This window comes from Bombus vancouverensis, chromosome 1, assembly GCF_051014615.1.
Source record: "Bombus vancouverensis nearcticus chromosome 1, iyBomVanc1_principal, whole genome shotgun sequence".
NCBI lineage: Eukaryota > Metazoa > Arthropoda > Insecta > Hymenoptera > Apidae > Bombus > Bombus vancouverensis.
This window is the reverse complement of record NC_134911.1, coordinates 13,255,318-13,273,212: the sequence shown is the minus strand read 5'-3', so window position 1 is coordinate 13,273,212 and position 17,895 is coordinate 13,255,318. Positions and strand designations below refer to the sequence as shown.

The window sequence follows — 17,895 nt, the reverse complement described above, 5'->3', positions numbered from 1 at the left end:
ATTTATAACAGCTATGAGTAATGTACGAAAAGATATAATACTGTTTCCATAGTGGTGCATATTTATTTCGTTTTGCCGATTCGTCGTGGAAATAAACAATACGCTGACGAGCATTGCAATTTATGGAAATGCAATCGTAATTTTGGAAGTCTTGCCAACAACTTTACATTAACATTAACAATTTTATATTTTCTCAATATATGGATAATGACCGTGACAAACAGATTTGCGATGCAATTACAATTAAATTTAACGTATAACATAACTAAATCGCATATTGAGCAAACAATTAGGCGAGATATTTTTTCACAAAATCACCATAGCTCTTGAAACCATTGCGATATTGATGGAATACCTTCTTAATTGAAAAGACAATTTTTAATCCTCTTTCTCTTCATAAAAAAACTAAGATTCTTAAAGACCAGTGCTTGGAAATTGTATCCTTATAAGAAATTACAGGAGAGTGAGCGCTTTCTCGTCCATCTGGCGATCTTCTATTACTTGTAGCTGCGTGGTACCTGTTTTAATTACTCTTCGTTACGTCCCCCCTTTTATTTTCTTTTTTAATCGAAGCTTATATTGAAATAATTATACGTTTCGACCACTCTAGTAATAATGCGGAGCGTCATTAAATTTAATCAGCACGAAACCGTCTGGATACGCAATGATGATACTTAAAACTGGGGAATTAATGAAGCTCCAAGTTTGAACGTTTCAAGGGAAAGCAGAATCAACCGTAATCCTCGCAGACTTGATCCATAAATCTTGCTAACGTACGAGTCACTGTGGAAGCTAATTTCCTCGATCCGTTAATACTTCCAACTTATTCCTCCTCCGCTGGAATATATGTTATACTCAGCAAAATTTTTCACCTTTTCGAATAAAAATAGGACAAATTTACGAATATATTTTTATTATTACGAATATATTTATAAAAATTCAATGGTGGCTAGGTTAAATGATTTCGTAACTTAATTTAGTTGAAATGGTTTGTTGAATGAATCAACTCTTCGTCCAAATAGAGTAAAAAATTTGATTTATTCGAAAAAATGGTTTGTTGCTTATTAACTTCAAAAGGATGATTGAATTTATATCATTTTATGAAATAGACGATCACTTTTACAAAATACGAAAACTGAATTATTACATTCAATTTGGACAAAAAATTATAGCAAATATCTGAAAATACCCAAGTATATCTATGATAATACATAAAAGTATTATTAGTTCTCATATACGAAATTTAATTACACGTTTCAGCTACGTGCATGCAAGTCTACGTGAGAAGTGCATATACGATGAGACATCTCAAATGTAAAACATCCTATCAAAAATAATATTAGTTATGATTTATGAAATTTGACTCTACGTTTTGGTTACTAAAATACCTGCAAATACGTAAGCAACATTACGTCGATGTGTAAAGTGCATGTACAGCGAAACGTCACCATCGATTATACAATACCAGGCAACACCAGGTACAATCGACGTTAAGTAGATCATCGGATCGCGAGAAAAGATGAGGTACGAAGAGGGTAAGGCTAACCCTAAGAGTTAATAGAGATCCGGTGTTAACTAAGCGCCGTAATCCCAAAGGCCGCAAATGGTCTAAGAGCTACGGAATACCTCGGTGACCCCTTCGGTCATATAACCCAGCATTTATTACGAAAGATTTTGGAAATCCATCGAGCGCTCAGGGGTGTCGTAGCACTAGAACGGGGGTAACACAGTGGTTACCCGTGAACCGTACGAGGGGCATCCATTAACTAAGCTCGTAATCCCTTCAGTTAAGTTAGCACATGGTGCGGCCGACGGTCCATCGTTCGTGCACCAACACTTAAGCATCGCCCTTAGCCGCCGGTTGATCTTCCGTCTCCCTTAGTCATCCAATCTTCCCATCTCTGTTTCAACTCTACGAGAAGCTATCTATGTACGTGCACGACACTAATCATGAAATCGTTCCTGAATTTCAATACGAACTGTAATTTGTATGTTTGCCCCGTTATGGGAGTGAATGTTAGTTGGACAGATTTAGTAATAAATTTGTGATTTATTTTGTGGCACGTGTCGAAACTAACGGGAGAATACATTCCGATGCAAGTAAAATGCAAAGACTTCTGAGTTATTGTAATTTTTCTGACATCACTAATTGAGACCTATCGAGAGATAGAATCTCTTCAAGTTACACTTAGCTCGTTATTTTTTAATTTTCATGTATTATACTCTCTACTGCCATACTATCGTCTTTCTTGTCGATGGAGCAATTCAAAAGGGTTAAAATATGTATTCATACTACAGGCCAAGAATCTGGAACTTTCGTATTATAGCAACTTGAATTTGAAAATGATCGTACTTTACGGAATTCAGTTTGAAAAGGTCCACTTGGAATTTGATTAAATTAAAAAGTTCTTTCCTCGGAAATCTATTTAAATAAAGAAAAAGTTATTATCGACGTTTGCAGCGCAAATTTTTTACCAAAATCAGAAAAAGATTCGATATAAGTACAACTGAGAAAATGATTCCAAAATTTTGGGGTTAGAGATGAACATATCAGACTTTTAGTCATTTTTCACATGACTGGCTTTCGTCGATGATTTAGATTAAACAGTAAAAGAAACGTAGTTAAACTTGAAGTGCTTCTGAGAAGTGGTAGGGACCATGACCAATGACCGCGCTTAGCTTTGAATAATGAAGAGACGCTCGTCTACTTCGCTAGATCCCGTCTTCCAAGCGATGGCACGTCAGCTGTTCCACCTGCTCCGTTGTACGGAAAGCGTTTGGAATCCAGGATAAACGAGTATTTGTTTGGACTTTAGAAGCTACCACCGTACCAGGACACATGTAACAAATTTGGTTTGTTAAGGTGTAATATACGGAGAAGAGGTACCAGCAAAATGTCCAGCAGAAAGACTAAATATATAGAAACGAATTAACGCCAATTGGTATCTTATGTGAAATAGTCATATTGCAGTGTGTAAACACGAGATATAAATATTTCAAATAATATGTAATTTTTGAATAATATTAAATAAATAATAATAAAAAACGTTATTAAAAATATTAAATAAATAACATTAAATAAATGGTCATTAATCTAAATAATGTCAAATGTAGAAATAATAATTAAAAGCTTTTTAGCACGTCCTTAAATTTTCATATAAATATTCTGATTCATTTAAAAGATACAAGTTGAATGAAATTATTATTCACGGAAAACGTGTCCGTCAATAAAATATCAAAATAATTCCACAAAACACGAGATAAATGACAACAAGCAATAACAATCCGATAAACTACACTTGAAGCAGCAGATTGTATGAAAACCTGGATAATAATGAAGCTAGACTGCAATCATTTAAAATCCATTCCAGTTACATAAAACAGATTAGAGACATAATATTGTACCGGACATAATGCATCACAAATATACGCAATACGGTTAATAATAATTATACGGTTAACCTGCAAGTTGTCAGACACGGTATAGACCATTCAAAAGTTATGAGAATTTCTATCACCTTTTTATCCTTCTTCTCTCTTTTTTTTCTCCTGTTGTAATAACATAATTTCATAGGTTAATCAAAAAATATATAATCTAGATCCCAAGCGATTCTCCAGACCGTTTGACATTTTACTTTTGATTTCTCAACTTAGTCTATTTGGAACCTTACGATCCCAAAATCATGAATGTCGAGGTTCCACAACTCCGAGGTCCAGTTCGAGTTTCAATGACCACCGAGTGAAGTCTCACGACCACAACGACGCAAGGGTCAAGATCTCACAACTTCACATTGGAACTCGTGGTACTATAAATACAGATTAATATTATGGATCGGACGTGCTTTCACAAGTGTTCTAAAATTTGTAATAATTCTATGGATTTTAGTGAACTTTAGTTATTTCTATGAACTCGATATCGTTTCTATCTACTGTGGATCCAAAGTTATCAGTATCATACTTTATGAACTTCAAATGAACTGTACCTTTACTCAATTGACCATTTGTCTCTGTGAACTCTAAATAAATTACTGCATTCATTCCTTGCCAATCAAATATTATATTCGTTTATGACTTGTGTTTCTGCGTTTTTAAATTCGTAATACTCGCGTTATTAATGTCATACTTCCTGTATTGGGTCTCTTGTCCTGGTTTGTTCATAGATCTGATTGCGCAATTCCAGCGATGTTTGGATCATGTCCAACATGCCTGTGGTTTACCAATTTTGGTTTCTGCTAGCCCATAGTCTTTGATATCACGTTCTACGTTTCAAATCCAATACTTCGTTTCTCGTGACTTTGTGCTTTATTATATCCGGTTTATTGCACCACACGTATTTTCTTTTTTTCTTTTCTCTTTCTTTCAATCGAATTGATTCGATATTGCTCCCAGGAATAATTTTTACATGTTAAAGCATCCTACAAATAGGATACGATATCGACACGATATTATTCCTTTGTCGTCGCGTACAATTACGTCATAGTTATAAATATCGCACATGCATTTTATCCGATACTTCGACTGATACGAGAGTATGACTTAATGACGCGTGGTCTCCTTAATGACACAGTGTTGTGTTCTCTGCTAATGTAGCGAAGATGGAGAAGGCCTGACCTATTGTGTCGGTAGAGTAATTGATCATAGAAGCATGCTGTTATGAGACACGTACGATCGCGCCAACTTGGTCGATATACCTATACGTGGATGAACGTAAAAATTTGTTTCGTTGGAAATACATCTTTTGTTCCATTATCAACGTTTTATCCGGATATTTTGCCGAAAACATTTCACAACGAATAAATAACATTGTTCGAGAGACAATTGGCTACGTAATAAATTTTTCATCAAAAAGGCATTTTCTTTGATTCTCGGCACGAATTGTAACTGCCCATACTTTTTCTCCATCGTTTATCAAACAACAGATGCTGTCACCGAAGGATTACTCGATCCTATATTAACGTTTCATCAAACCTTCCAAATAATTCGTTGTTATTCAGAGGTGGTAGATATCAGTGTCTCTGTATACGCAGACAGAATGACTTTCAATTCACATCTCGACGTGATTGATACGGTCCAGTTGTACAATCTCCATAATATGCAATCAAACGTTAATCGATTTTTATTACTTGAAAGAATAAAAATAGGATAAAAAGATAGATATCGTTCGATATTCTACAAAAATCATCGCGATAAGAATGAATCATAGTCGCGTCACGGAATAAATATTTTCGTAGTATTTTACACGCAGGAAATTAACAATCGTATCAACGTTTGTCATGATCCTATACAATTCGCTGACACTTTCAATTATTTATCCAAATGTAATTATTTAAAATTACTTTGTTCGAAACATCGATTTACGTACGGCTCACACGAGATATAAAATGTAAAAGGTATGTATGTAACAGAATAATACGCAGTATATTAAAACCGTTGTCTATAAACCATGCAGACTAACATCGTCTATCGCTTAAATATCGCAGCTACCGTATTTATATGTTCATGTAGAAACACTTTGTTACGAAACGCCCACTATGATCTATAAATACTCCGTAGATACCGTGTAATATAATAACTGAAATAGCTACATAACAAACGATGTTAATGTATAAAACGTTTGGAGTGTCCACGAACTTCAAAATTATATCAGAAAGAAAGTTATAAAATGTAGCATTTGATACTTACAGAAACTAACGAACTAAGTCTTAAAAATCTTAATTAAAATTTATATAGTTGTACTTAAAAAGCTAAATGGCGTCCATTTAAAAATTGACTATTTTTTAAACTAATTATAAGTAAGGATCCTTAAGGATTTAGAATCTTAAAAAAAAAAGGACAAAAATATTAAGTAACAAGGAACGACCAAACTTATGATTTTTTCTTGGTCAGACAATCGTTTTCAAACACCATGCAACGAACATACTCTGTTAATTTTTCCGTAATTTGCCAGCGTGGCCGAATGCTAGAAAAATGCCATCTAAGTTTTAATGCACCCAGGATGCCGCTAAATTGTGACGCAAAAGCAAATGCCCAATTGCGTCGTAAAGCATTTATCTTGTGTTTCGAACGATCCACCGACATTACATACAATTTTCTTCGCATTACGTCTAATTGACCGTCTGATGTCAGTGCTAGCTCATCTCTTTCCGCCGTATATCGATCTTCGAATTATGCGCTGATTACATGGTTCGCCCATATTGTGCATGATTTATTCGTGCGCCTCGTTCCCCTTTCGCTTTACCCGGAACTCTAATTACAGGTCTAATGAAAAACATTTCGTTCCGTTGAGATTGAAGCGCGCCGTTCAATTTCTTCGTAACATCGAAGCCAATGACTCGAGCCCCGGATCGATTTCTAGTATCTCAAATAAAAAAAAAGAAAGGAATAAAAAACGGAACTAAATAAAAATTCACTGTACGAGCCCCTCGAGTTCGCGTGCAACCGTTGTAACGACGAACGATCAACTTGATACAATTTCAATTCCAAAAGCCATTTAATCCTGCACAATGGTAGTCAACTACGTAATGAATCTTCATGAAACCCGTACAATGATATAAAAGCAAGTTACCAAAGCTATGTTTGCGCGCTTTCTGCACACGATTTTCCACTTTCCCCATAATGAATGCACGTACTCATACGAATCGATGGTGAAACGAATACACGAAAATCGCTGTTGCGTAAACGAGCTTCGTTTCGAAACCGCGTTTTACCATCTTTTCTTCATCGGTACTCTTCGATGATAATTGATAACAGGCGAAGGAAGCTGTGCTAGGTATAATTAACGTCAGATCAAGTTTATTCGCTGACTTCTTTACTATTTTTCAAATTAAAATCTCAATACCTGTGTTTAGTTCATTTAATTACTGTTACGTATTATCAAGAAAGCTCTTAGTTTTCAAGGAATAATTAAAAATTCAAAACGCTTTTATGCATTTTAATAATAATCGACATACCATAAATCTGCACAGTGGCAGGTTCTTGGATTCTCCCTAGTTTGTATGCAGCACAAAATAATGGATATCAGGATAATGTTGCTAATGATTGAAAATTTGTCTTGTTTCCTATTGGTTAACATTCAGTCGTCTATCTTCAAACGTCGACTTCCTTGACGTTTTAAAATAATCGAAATTTTCTAATTTTCATAAAATTTCAAGTACGCACAATATTGTATTAAAGCGATTGAACGAAACTCAGAGTCCTGACAAACTTAAAGAAATGAAAATTATACAAACGAAAGTATATGATAAAGATATCCAACACGGTTTTTTTATTTCTCATAAGAAAAAAATTTTGTTTCAAATCTAATTCAAGTTTTTCGCGTCGTGTAACTCGATTGTCTTCGATCGAACTGGAAATAATTACAATATACATTCCAAAATAAAAATGCCTAAGTCAAGTAACTGTTACAGCTAACTGTAACAATGCAATTACTCGGGTGCATTAGGTGATTCACATTAGAATTTCGCGCATTTTTAAAGTCGTCCTTATTAGTCTCGCGAGGGTATCGCGTGCTTATCGACGATTCATCGGGTCTGACTTTCGACCATGAAGATAGGTAGATAGATAGATAGAGAGAGAGAGACAGAGAGGGAAAGACATAGTCGACATTCTAATTCGCTTTCTAGAGAAATAATTAAGGCGCGGCCGTGTCCGCGCGTCCTCGACCAAGGGACGAAGGATAACGAGGCTATCGTCGGAGCGATAATCTCGAGACGATGAAGTTGACTGTCGTTCGACTAGGAGGAAGTTTCCCAAGGAGTTCCTTTGTGTTCACGGGCCATCGACGCGAGCAGCTCCGGACAAAAGCGCGAAGAAACATCGCGAAAGGATAAAGCGAACGAGGTTGGGGAGGACAACTCTCACTTGAAATAATGGATGGTGTTTAGCTTTTAATCCGCGAACGCTTGTGCTTGGAAAACGATCTTGAAATGATAATCAATCTCGAAGCAGTTCTCATTTGCGATATTCCTTTGTTCTCTCGTTGGCTAATTATATCGTGAAACGTAAGACCTTGCGTCTTTAAGACTTTTACCTTTGTTCGTAGGAATCGGTTAAACAAGATGTCTATTAATCAATGAGCTTTTCTTAAGATTTTATTAATTGACAATTTAATTAGTTGGAAGGATTGATCTTAGACTCTTGCGATTTTTAGTTTTGATATCCACTATAAACCTTAGTCTTGAATACTTCAATTATACGAACCTCTTATTAAGCGAAGGATTGGAATCCCGGTTCGATTAAACCATTAAAGATCAGAAAATAACGCGTTGCAGTTGTGTATGGACAATATTATTGAAAAATATGAAAGGAATAATATACGTATTGTTTTCCTAAGGCATAAAAAGTGTACTATTAAAATACCAGATACGTTACATAAGCCTACCACAGAAGGAAGAGCAAAAATTTCATGATGTTGCTACTATTATATTCCTTCAAACTTCATAAAATTATATGAACCAAGTGAAAAGAGAAATAGGGATGAAAAAATAAATGGAGCAAATCCCTTCATAACCGTATCGTCGAGAAATGGAATTCGATGAAGGAAATTGAATGAAAAAAAAAATTGTGAATGAAATAGTGGCCTTTAAGGAATTAAAAAAATACCAAAGATACAGATGCGTATCAATATTTCTCGAGCGAGTAACGAATTATCTTTTCTCCATATTTTTCCAAAACTTACTTTAACGAATGTTAATAAAAATTATTAAAATTATTTCTATCCAATTGATCCGTCCAAAAAAGAAACAAAACTTTTTAACACCCTTCGTTTTACCATCGTAAAATTTCCTCAGTGTCCCAAGAAATCAGAACTAGCGAAAAATTCAGGTAACACTGCCAGCAGAATAGCGGAGCTTAACGACGTACATATCTCAGGCGTTATGTAACGAATATTTAATAGTAGGTAGTGTCGCGAGCGGCGCAGGGAAGAGCGTCGGGACGCTCGGACGTCATCTAATATTTGTCTAGAAGCGGACAAGCCCGTAAGCTTAATTGGAAGCAGGCAGGACTGTGTGCCGATCCTTTTTACGAAAATCCCAAACCATCCGTCGCGATATCGTATTCCTGCGGGTCCTCTTAACAAATTTATGTACACGCTTGTAGTAACGATGGTTCACACGTGACCGGATATCGTATCTGAACTATGATATACACGTAAGTCGAAAACCAGCAATAAAACCACGTAATTGTACGTCGCGGGGATTCTGGTTGTTTAAGCGCCTTAATGAAAACACTTGCGGAAATCGCCGCGTTATTCTATGGCTTGTTGTCTATTTATTCGCGTCATGCTGACGCGCGCTGAATTTTCAGAAAATTACGTGTAACAAGGGAAACGTATGTACTTAAACTTACACGTATGTGGAGAACTGTGAGGGAAAATCGTTGGATAGTTGGTAAGTTTATAAGAGAAAGTTTGAATCGGCCGATCGTGTTGCGGATGAGGCTACGAATACGGGAATCCTCCCGTTTGCCGGACGGCCGCTCTAATTGGGCTATTCGACTCGTCGATGGATCCGCCGTTCCGGAGCTTAATATTCGGGAATAAGAGCCGCTCCGGGTATCGTTAGTTAAGTGTATCTTTCGCTGAGTGGAGTTTAAGTGAACCGTATTGACTCTTCTTTGATTTCGAGTGAATTTACTTCACATCGAACAAAAGAATATCACTTGAGATCGATCGATCTTCGTTTCTTGACTAAATGCTGGTGAGAAAGGAAGAGAGATTTTATGCTGAACGTTGTCGTTACATAGGGTATTCCAGTTTCCTTTAGACAGTATCTTGTGTACGCGTATCAAATAACTAAATATCAAAGCACGTAGAGAATTCATTCGAAAGCTAGATGACTGATTTGGTAAAATTGAACCAGATTAAAATGATCTTCTTACAGCAATAAATGTAATTTTTTGGTTTTGTTATAAATTTTGTATTCATAGGAGTGGTGAATATACATATATGGCAATATACATATATCAACAGCTTATGATTATATCGATTATCAACGAATTTATGCTTTGCTAACTTTTCCCTGTATTTCATATTTTTGAAATAACTTTTTAATACAGTTTCAAACGACGCACGTTTTTATATTTTTTGTTATTTATATCGATAGAATATACCGACAATATTTGACTAGAAGAAACTAGAACACCTTACATGAAATATCGTTTCATCTCCTTATTCACTGTTATTTCCACTGAAATCGTAATCGAAAAGTGTGATTGATGGAACGATTTTTACACAAAAGTGACTCGAATGAATTGAACCGATCAGAAAAAAAAGAAAAAGAAAAAGAGTTTGAAACACACTGAGTTCATGAAAATTTGGAAGAAACAACTTCTTGGATCGCGAAATAATTCAAGAAGCCACACGAGAGGGAAGGTGACAATGGTGGTGAAATCACAGAAGGAAATTCATCTAGCGTTCGTTGTGATTTCAGTGAACGCGTAATAACGTTGGCAAACGGATTGACGAATCACGGACAACCGCTGTTTGCCTTTGTCGACCACGCGTGACGTTGAATCCGTCGTTGATCGACGATTATCGTCGGCGACGTGCGTCGATCCACAATCGTTGCCGACGAATCCTAGCATTAGTACAGCATTCAACGCGTGTTAGGCCTTGATCGGCCTACAATTTTTACATCAAACATACTAAATACAAAACGCAAAAAAGAAATTCTTTCTATTAACACTCCAGAAAGTCGTGGAATATTCTCAGCGACTTTTTTTCAAAATTATATATTATATATATTATATATTATTATTCTGTATTATATATTATAAACTATGAAAGTATCTTCGAATACATTTTTTAGTTGATATTTCGATGGAATACATATGTATAAATTTACAGCAATTTACAAAGATTTTCAAAATTAAAAAAGCTTACCAGAGGGTGAATTGTTTGTTTGCAAGAATTTAATCAACGAGACGCATTAAAAGATTGTTGGAAACATGTGGAAATACGATGCTCTTGAAGCCGCACTTAAATATGTAATTAAATACACATCGTAGTCGACGAGGTAAAAAAACTGGAAAAAAAAAATCGTGAATCATCCGTACACTCGACTGGTTTCCAGTTTAACACGCACCGCAACGGCTCCTGGGATTTTAGCCTCCCACTAACTATTCGAGAATCGTCAATAACGTATAACACGTCGTACGAATTGCATAACAGAGAGACGTGCAGTTTTCGATACTTTTCACCCGCGGGGAAGAGAAATGAAAACGATGAAACAGATAAGTGAAACAGAAAATAATTCATAATTAATAGAACGGAAAATATCAAGCTACGGCTCAATTAGTGGATTATTCGATTATTCGATTATTCTGCGCAATTAATAACCTTTGTAATAGCTTTCTAAATAATACGACTCGTTAATATATATATGACTTGAGAATAGCATACTAAAATCGAATTACAGACGGCAATGAATATAAGTGTCGTGATATCTGTCAATTTATTCTGAACTAATATATAACAACTGGTTTATTTTTTATGGTGCGCTTAGACGATTGAATAACGGTCCTATTTGACAGTTTAACAGCATTAAGTACACATATAAATTCGTATTTAAAGGCAAATAACATAAAATAATGTTGTTACGAACTACCGTAACAATTCTCTCTCGAAATATCTTCTTAATCCATTTTTAACGAAGTTCAGCGATTTCGAACTTCAATCTCGATTTCAAGTATCCGTTCGATTTTTATCATATCGATAACAAAACCACACCTCTCGTTTATTTCACAATCATCATCGTAATTCAGCCGGTCCCATTAACCTGTACAACACGCCAATCAAACGTCCCGAAAACGTCCAGGCGTAAAACAAAATAATCGCGCCATCAGCTGCAAAACCAGCCTGTGCCGATCACCAGAGAACAACAATGGTTTACCCGACTCGCGACCCTCCGTCAAACGAGATTCGTACGAAATCCCCGCGCGGATAATGCAATCGCCACCAAGGGAGCCAATATTGGCGGGGATCGGAGAACAAACTCGAGGGCGAATTAAGGTCGAACAAAAGACAGAAGGGACAAGAATCGTTCGAGGGATTCAGTTTGGAGTATATTAACCCTCTAAAGAGGATAAATTTCGAGAAAGCGTGGACTATTGTGCAATCGTGACGTTTTCAGGTGTAATATAAAAATTTCATTTGATTTATGCGTATTATGTTTGCAATATTAAATTAATAATGGTGAAGAATTATTACGTTATACGGTAAAGTTTATGAAATCATTGATTGATAGAAACGATACTCTTTCCTTCAAACATTTCATCCAACACTTTAGAAATATCTAATACCATACAATCTGCCTTTATGATAATAAAAATAGACAAACTTTTACGATACGAATCTCCTGAAACAATTACTATTTGCTATATCTACAACTTCTTCCTTCTCCGAAGAACCTCCACACTCTACAATACTCTATAATAATATTTTAGAAACATGTAAAGCTGTACATAACGATTAGATAACACAAACTTCTATCAATTTATGCAACGGACCAAGTCTCTCGCAACGATTGCCATTAACACATCTAATTTATCTTCCTCCCAAGACAATCCAATACTTTATAGTAATATTGTAGAAACTAGTTATTCGAGAAGCTAATTCCTTTCCATGACAATAAAATCAGACGAACTTCTATTTACAATTACCAATCTATACAACCATATAAGTCTCCTAAAACGATTGCCATTCACTTCGTCCACAACTTATCTTATCTCTCTCTCTCAAACAACGTATAACACTTTATAATAAGAATTTACGGGAGGACTAGGTATTTTCACGCCTAGGAGTCTCTCACGCCTGCAGAGCAGTTCTCTCACGGGCAAAATAAGCTCTCGTCCAACGCGGCTGTTAGACACCCGTATAGCTTGACTGCTCCTCTCGTTGTGCCTCGTCCGCTCTCGTCCCTTTCGCCCCGTGCGCGCCCTCCCAGCCCTCCCTACCCCACCCTTCCAGTCACGGCCCGTAGTCCTTTCCCCCTCCATCGAAATCGATGCTACTCGCGGATCGCGAGTTCAGTCTGCGACTGGCCACCGCGTGCGTAACGTCGCTACCTCTGTCTCGTTTTTGTTTTGCCTCGGGCCTCGACCCGAACACCCCCTCATTCGTAGAACAATCCCCCTTCTCCTTCACGCGCTTCCTTTTACCACATATACAACGATCAAATTGTAAACTGTTCGATTTGTTTTCGTCACGATATCGCGTGTTATTGTTGCGTCGTAATCCGCGATCGGAGTCGATCACGTGTGACATTGCGCCGGACGGTGTACAACGTTGAGAGAGGAAATTTTCAAGGAAAGAAAGATTAGTTTTCTGTGAAGGAAACGGAATGAAGAAAAACTCAGTGACGAAGCGGAAGATGTATCAATCGACGATAATTCGATGCGAGTTCGGGAAACGATCCTGAGGCGATCGGATGTGTGACGAGGCGCTACCGTCGAGGATAACAACCAGCCAGCTCTACGGCTGTCCCCGTGCGAAGGACACTTGATTGGGTGAGTGGATATTTTTATTTTTCCAAGATGATATTCTTTCACCTTCGAGACATAAATAGCTTCTGTAAGAGGGGAATGTTTGTTTCTCTAAAAGAAGAAGTGTTTAGTCCTTATCGAAACATTCTAAAAAGGCTCGCCTCTGTTAGTCGTGCTATTATTCATGGAATTAACGCGAGATTTACTCCGTTCGAATGTACGCGCATGGTGAACGGAAGTATATCGACGGGGCTTGACGCGTTCGTAATTAACACGGTGCAAACGGAACAAAATGTTCACGCGGGCTAACGGGAAATTAAATGATATCCCGTTTAACCCTATCCGGGTTATCGTGAAATATTTCCAGCGAGGTGAACGCGTCGATGCAGACGCGTAACGCGAGCTGACAGCCCGTATATATGCTCGGAACTAGTAGAGGAGTTTACCGCTGGTCAGTCGGGCCAAGTTTATCACGGACCGACATTCGTTTTTCGGTTATTCACTCTACAACGTGAAATATCCGCGGATCTCTCGTTCGAACAACGCTGTCCATTCGAAACCGGCGTAAACTTACGATGCACAAAGTGACACAGTTCTGACACTCGATCGGAATAAATTTAACATGGTATTATGTCAGCGGCGCTCGTTTGTCCTACAAATTCATCGACGAAAATTGCGCGAACATTGCAATGCAATTCCCCTCGTTTCACGCGACGACATCGAACTAGAAACTTCAATATTTCCGCCGCTGGAAGCCTGATAAGTTAACAGCCCTGGAACGCGGGAAAACTCCACGAATTTCATATTCTAATTCAACCACATATATCGAATGCAATTTTTAAGAAGTTTCTTTCGAAATGGCAATTAGGAAATGTTTAATTATAAAACAATTAAATAACCTATTAGATTGAACTTTGAGTGCTAGAAGTAATTAGAAGGACCGAGTGTTTTCGATTTGGGGGTGAAAAAGAAATTCATACCCATCCAAGTTTTGAGAAAAACATGACAAAATAATGTGTAGATAATGTCTAAGTAATTTTCCTAAAATGAACGAAGAAAGATGATAAAAAAGAGAAAATTGTTAGTGTTAAAATTACATATATATGTATATACATTACAGTGAAGAATCGGATCTGCCATAATTGTTAAATTTGGTTAATGAAGTCCTTGAATTTGGCCCAGGTTATCCCGCATCGCATTCCATCGCACAACATTCCATCTTGTTTAGTGTACTTTGCACCTTAAAATTTATTTAATATACCAAACCATAGTTTTACTTTGATATCGAAACTATCTCACAACTCTACCTTTCCACGATTCTGAAGATATTCCAACGAAAAATGTCTAGTTTGTAAGAGTCAACAATTCTAGACATTCAACGAAACCTGGAAATGTATGAAATACAAAAACCGAGCGATAGAAATGATTGGAATAAGGAAGATGTAGGTGGACGATATAAGAGTTCATCGAAAGTAGTCCAACCGTACGATTGATCAGCCAGTAAGGCTTTACCCTGACGTTTTCGGCGACAGTTTCCATTAAGGTGGTCCTGTGGACGTCTCAGTCGATGTTTCGCTCCGCAAGAAATTTCATTTTCCCCTCTCTTTCCTTCCGTAGCGACCACCCAGTTTTATTGGACGCTGTCCTTCAATGTCCACTGCCGGCTATCCACGATATCGTGACACGTAGCGCGACGCGGTCATAAGCGACCCCGAGGAAGTTGGTTAATTAATTGCCTTTGGAAATATAATCCGAGCGTCGAGTGTAACTAATCAGGGAGAAACTCGGTCGGACGTTGACGGGCATGTTTGCTGCACCTATCACGTACGGGGATGGAAATGTAATTTGCCGGGATAGAGTTAGCCTCGTTGAATGCCGTGGCCAAGCTTCGCCGCCTATTCTGCCCATCAGCTGCAATCTCCTCGCGGCGTGCCACCCATTGATCGCCACCAACGATTTTGCATGTAAGAATCTAGAAGCTAGGATACACGGGGCCGAGACTTCGCGTGGCGAACGTTTTAACGTGGTAGTTCTCCGGGGAATAGGCGTTAAAGGGTCGAAAGGTTCGTTGAAGGATTGTTTCTTCCTCGTTTTCCATCGGAAAACACGTGAATTCTGTTGGAGAACTGGAAAGTACAGTTTAAGATACTATATGGGTAAATTGTAAAATTGTAAATTGAAACATTGTAAAATTAGTCAGGATTTGAAATGAATACGTTGTGAGTGTGTTTAGGATCGAGATAAATAAATTGATAGAAATGCAAATAGATAATCTATTGAAAGCTACGGTGTTGTTATAAGAAGAGACTTAGAGACTTTGCTTATATTGAATAATGAGATAAGTGAAGAGTGGAATAAAGATTGAAATCTTGATCAGAAATTTGTAACTTTTCCTGAACTGTTAATGAATACCGAGTAGGTTTTAATCAGTTGCATAGCTATTTTTCAAAATTTCTTATCAGTGAATGGTGCTATAATTATGTATTATAATATGATGTATAATATTATTCCCAACTGTAGAAGCGTAAACGAAATTCCTTATATCAGCCGCTGTCGAGATTCTCCTTATTCTTTCTTCTCTCTGTCTCCTTCTTTTTACCTGTAAGTGAAACATTATTAATGGTAGATCTCTATGGAAATTTCTCAATCGAAATTTGAACATAGATTACATTTTACGGTTCTAAATAGCACAATCTCATTATAATATCTTGACCAGTACTATATCTTTTTCAATGGATATATTTCGAACTCTAAACCAAGTAAATTCTATTATTTATTCAGTAGTCAGATTCATTGTTCTTGATATTCAGACGATTCTCTTCCGTATACTAGTCGTCTTCGAATTTCAAATGTATGGAAGTAAGAATTCCGGGATAGGCGACTTCGTCAGGATACTCTTCCTTAAAACAAAAATATTCGAAGGAGTAATAGAGATTTTCTTTTCGCTTGAACATACGTACGGTTCTGGACTGGTATCAAGAAATCTGCTGATTCCAACCCTAACGTCTTAAAAATTTCTCTGTCTCGTTGGATTTTACGTATAAACAGTTACATCGAACCGAGTTCATGTTTATGTATAATACTCGAGCACGATCAACGACCTCGACTTTGGAACCTTCTTTCTCGGAAACAGACCCGGTAGGACAACAAAATATTCATAGCGTCTCGAACCACGCTTCGGAACTTTTCCCTTAATCCCAAAACAAACGTTCCGTTACGAAAAATGCCGAAGATGCTGACTTTCCATGCTGTAAGCGATTATAACAATTTTAATTAAATGAAAATTTAATCAATCCCGGTAATCGACTTCGTGCATCCGATCGACAAATTAAAACACGCATACAATTAGCGTCGAGCATTCAATTCGCCGCGATTAACGCTTGTCAACGAATAAGGGGGAGGGTGGAAAATATTAAAAAATGAACAAGACACGAGGAACAGTGGTAGGAAAAAGAATGAGTGGCTTGTAAGGTGCCTCGATCCTAGTCAGAGTTTCCGATATTTTATCTAAGAATGTATTCTGATAGTCGGATGCAAAGCTCGTATTAGAAGAGAATGAATTATCGTCGAATGAAAATTAACTGAGTCTACAAAATAGGTATAGGACTGTTGACAAGACTATTATTTAGGTATTGCCGTGGCTGTTTTAAACAAGGACTCACATATGAAGAAACGAATCAGTATATATGATAGCAGCAGCGGAAAAGAGAAATATCTATAGTTTTAATTATTTTATTAAAATATTAAATTTTAGTAAAAATGAAGGTATATCGTTCAAAGCACATCAGTCTAGTTTGAAAATATTTTGTCTTCAAAAATAATTTTAACTACAATGATCACGTTTTCCTGATTTAATTAAATATCGATCTCCTGTAGCATAATTACAAACAAAACATACAGTAATTCTGTAATACGACGAATATTTGCCTAAAGAAATTTGAGAATGGCGAAATACCATTTTCCTTTCCTGAAAAGATCTTCTGTTCAGAAGATTTTCTGTTACAAACCCTCCTCTTTCGATCAAAAATCATCGAGGTCACAAGAAGAATATAGAGCGACGATTCTTAAGAATTGTACAAAAATATTCTGATTTCAATGTCGTTTGCAGCAATGAATTCGCTAGATGGTTAAACTGGGACGATTCGCGATTAAAAGCTCAGAGCTTCGGGTGCACTATACATTTGCATATAGGAAGCTCTGTATAAATTCCGTGGTTATACTGCGTCAGGAGCAATAACGCAACGCCAAGCAGAACATGTTAGAGCGCGTTTGCAGTTTGCAAAACGGTTACGTACGATTCGACGTTACGCGTAAACGATTGATCATACACCTCGTCGGTACTTCGAACACGTCGACGTTGAGGATGCTTCTCTCTCTCCCGCTATTTTTTTTCTTTTTTTTCTTTTTTTTTTT

At 37.0% G+C, this 17,895-nt stretch overlaps 1 protein-coding gene across 2 annotated transcripts in view; it reads left to right on the top strand.

The window, feature by feature from the left end:
• The first annotated feature begins 13,042 nt into the window (after positions 1–13,042).
• The window catches only part of LOC117153276 (discoidin domain-containing receptor 2), a 140,829-nt gene continuing 135,976 nt past the window's right edge, over positions 13,043–17,895 (top strand). For both annotated transcript variants that reach the window (XM_033327172.2, XM_033327171.2), the window contains exon 1: positions 13,043–13,506. The gene's annotated coding sequence lies outside the window, so the exon portion shown is untranslated. The remainder of the gene's footprint in view (positions 13,507–17,895) is intronic.